Source organism: Lygodium microphyllum, chromosome 16 (genome assembly GCF_053477565.2).
Source record: "Lygodium microphyllum isolate KBCC chromosome 16, Lygodium_microphyllum_v1.1.10, whole genome shotgun sequence".
NCBI classification, from domain to species: Eukaryota; Viridiplantae; Streptophyta; class Polypodiopsida; order Schizaeales; family Lygodiaceae; genus Lygodium; species Lygodium microphyllum.
Window position 1 is genome coordinate 64162064 of NC_141150.1, and position 3899 is coordinate 64165962.

Sequence of the window (3899 nt, forward strand, 5' to 3'; positions counted from 1 at the left end):
GCAGTAGTAGAACTCATGGACGAAGCCTTTCTAGCATCATCACTATGTCTCATGTGCACAAAGAATAATTTAAATCCTTGACACAATATTTGTGCTCAATATATCCATTGGTGATTATAGTCTAAGAGACTAAATCCTGTGATCAAGCCTCCTCAGATACTTCTATATTCCATGAAACTAAATCTTGTGATGAAACCTAGTCTTACTTCTCAGTTTTACAAGCAAAGCGCATGTAGTGCACATGCTCACAAATGCAATGCCTAGCATAATATCACGGTTTTCATTATCCCTAGCCTACATATGCATTTAGGGTGAGGTCCTTTTCTTGCATGAGCCAAAACCAATTCAAAGCTTCATGAGATGTACATGGTCACCATATCCAACAATTAGTGTAGTCCAATAAACTGAATCATGTGCTTGAAGCTCCTTGAACACTTCTTGTGCATAGATGTTCGACAATGTAGTCTTCAATGCAATATGATGATTATCATGTTTGGTACATCACAATATGTTTGTCTTTTCCCTTCTCTACTTCTGCTACATGCTTTCAAAATGCAAGTAGACATTACTACATTTGGGGAGAGGTTCTCCTTTGAAACATAGCCAAAGCATTTCAATACTTGATCATGATGCTTAAGTAATAATCAAGGCACTCCAACACACTATGTTTGGTGTTAAAAGCTTGTCAAAAACTTCTTTCCCTTGTGCCCACACCTCCACAAGTGCACTAGAGTGGAGGTATCTTGAGGCGTGGTTCCCAAAACTCTCCATCTTTCACTTTTACTCAACATCTCCTAACTCCTTATGAAACCAATGAGTTTTTTTGTTCATTTTTTCCTCCTAGCCACAAGGTGATTGAGGCTGCCTAGTTTGCTTGTGCTTGGGGGTGGGGAAACTCAAGCTACTATGTACCAATGCTTGAATTAGATACGAATTGTGTGCTTGGAAGTTCATGTCAATGAGTATAGGGATTTTCCTTATGGATGTGATTGTCTAGGATGAAAACCATGTTCACATCCACGACCATCTTCTCCATCTCTATTGAGAAACCCCTTATATGATGTATGACCATCATCCCCATCTCGATCAAGACCATGCTCACATCCTTGGTATTAGACATGACCATCATCTTTGTTGAGAAACCCTCACGGCAATGAGACAGACTTGTGTGAACTATAGAGCTCAACAATGAAATATAGTTTTTTTTTTTGGACAAGCCAAGATAAGAATCCCTTTGAGAAATGGTTTTCTTTTAGCTTTTTTTTTTTGGGCGAGCAAAGATGAGAATCCCCATGTGAATAGGGGTAGGCATTGTCGAAGGGTTTTGAAAGCAAAGTCGCGACCACAGAGGACCTTGACTAATTTCAGGATAGAAGATCAATCATACAAATAAGCAAGATGAGAGGATTTGTGAGCAGGAAAAGCACTAATACTGTGCCAGAAAAATTTGCAAAATCCACTATTCAATCAGCTACTACAGATATAGCCATAATTGTTGTTGACAGCATTACCAGATATGCGAAGAGGACGGGCATTCCCAGCATACACATTCCACATTATTATTCAATGCATTATCTTTGTTGGTGCCTATGAGGGAAGAAAATATCCCAATCTCTGCATTCAATCAGCCAGTTCTTTAACTTGACTCTGCTTAACTAGCCAATCTGAGACTCTGGTTATAAGAGGATGAACAGGCCCATCTGCAGTTTTGCTCCAAGGGGCTTAGGCCTTATAAGCTTGATTCATCTCTCTCTTTCAACTTCCATGATGTAAGCCACCTCCTCCCCGGATACCAACATTCATACCATGGGACTTCTGACTGTGCTTATTACTCTGGAAAAACCCTCCCTAAAATTCCAGTATATTCATAGCCCTTGGCCCTTACCTTCAGAGATTTGAAAATTTCATAATGTAGCCAGGCGTGTATGCACATATTGTATAATGCCTACACCAATCTGAACATGGAGACTAGAAACACCCATAGCAATTTGAACATGAAAGTTCATGGGGCACTATAGTGCCAGACAGTTAACGATACCAGGCAATGTTCACTACCCACATGATGGTCATGAAGTGTTCGGAGCTTCAACTTGGACCCTTCAGAGCCAGATGAGCATTTAAAACAACGCGATGCTCCCATCATCCATGTGCAGCACTGGGCGTTGCCATGCTATGGAGAATTTGACTTAAGTCCCGATGAAGGGCCGTGTAGAAATTGGCTTAAGATGAACTGCCATAATAAGTCCAGCAATCACCTCGCTGTGTAGAATTTGGCTCACGGTCATACATGTATTTCAGAATCCAGACGTTCAGCATTCCTCGTGCTGATATAGGAACTTTGCAGACAAATGTACATAGATTAGTAAAATACGAGCAGTCAGATGGCGTCACGAGGATGAGCTTGGCTCAGACAAAGAAATTCAACCGATAAGCATTCTTCTGCTTCATTAGAGAGCTTTAGAAGCGCGGATAAAAATGAGTCATCATTGCCGCACCATAATCCCCCAAAAAGCTTCTGCCACAGTAATTCAAAAAGCTTCTCCCCCTTAATATGGCTCCCCCTCATACCAAGTCGAGCTCCCTGCTTTTTCTTCCCCCAGGCGGCCTACCACAACCCCCCTTTTTGACTAGAAAAGCGGCCTTCTCCAAACACTGGCCAATAAGAAGCTCGCTGCGCATAGTGCGGAAGTTTGATGCACAGTCAAAGAAGTTTATCCCCATGGTCAATCTAGTCCCATGTTCCTCCTGCTCAATTCTAGCTGATTCTTCAGATATGGAGGTGTGAGGTAGTGGCATCCACCAACAAACTCATCACGTTCAAAAAGCTTGGTCTTGATGTATGTCTCATCTATGTATGTGTAAGGATCGATAGATTCCTTGTAATCAAATGCAAGAAACCCTGCCTTTGAGCAGACAACCATTTCATTCCTGCTGACAATGCCCTGCTTGGAAGCCTTCTCCCCTGTTTCACAGCAACTTCGTAATCCTCAGGAGTCAGGACAATTGTCTTGAGAAGATGACTAAAGGTTCCCCCAAGCCTTGCAAAATCATTTGCATACAGATCCGAATTCAGAAACAACTGTACATTAAAGCTTCTATTGCCTCCTCTGTGTAGGAACCCAATGGATGCATCTTGTTCCTTTCTTGCATTTCCTGAGCCTCCTGGACCAAATCCTTCTGACAAAAATCGTAGTAGAATATGCAGTGACCAGCACAGAATTGTCTGATAAGCCAGGGGGTGGCATATTTCTTGCAGCACCCTTATTCTTAGCCACAAGGTGTCTCAAGAATAACATAAACACAGATCCTAATGTGTGCACTCTCTCAGATGCAGACAAACCCATGTCTTATCTGTTGAAAAAGGGACAAATTCAAGCAGATGCTGGTAGAGCTCCCACTGCAACTCTTCAACCTTGCCAATTGCTTTTGATAGAGCCAAAGTAGTCCGCCTCATGTTATTTTCGGCACAAAAATCCTCACGTAGGTCTGGCCACCAAACAGTTGGCATCAATCCTTCAAGGTCGTACTTGTTTGGTCCCTTCCTTGAAAGGAGCCCTTCTATGCACAACTCAAATCCATCTGAACTGCACCAATGCATTAAAATGTCCTGCCTGTGAAGAAAGTAGCAAACCAGAGCCAAATAGGGATATGAACCTGTAAACGGGCATTCCACAAGAATGACAGGAGTTGTTCTACATCCATATGCAAGCCCATCCAAAATTTGATAGATGTAGTTTTGGACACTATCTTGATCTAGAGATGACAGGAGCACATTGATTGCAGTGTCGACGCTCTTGATATCATGCGGCGGCTGAAATCTGTGCAGCTTCATGAGAAATGGGATAAGAGCTCCCTAGATCACATAATTAGCCTGAACTTCTGAATCAGGCGATCCAAAA

General features: G+C 42.2%; 1 non-coding gene across 1 annotated transcript; it reads right to left on the reverse strand.

Moving 5' to 3' along the window:
• Positions 1-2402: 2402 nt before the first annotated feature.
• On the reverse strand, positions 2403-2492 carry LOC148022918 (small nucleolar RNA U36a). Its single transcript, XR_015693846.1, has one exon. It is a non-coding gene; the product is annotated as a small nucleolar RNA U36a (small nucleolar RNA).
• Between the last annotated feature and the right edge of the window lie 1407 nt (positions 2493-3899).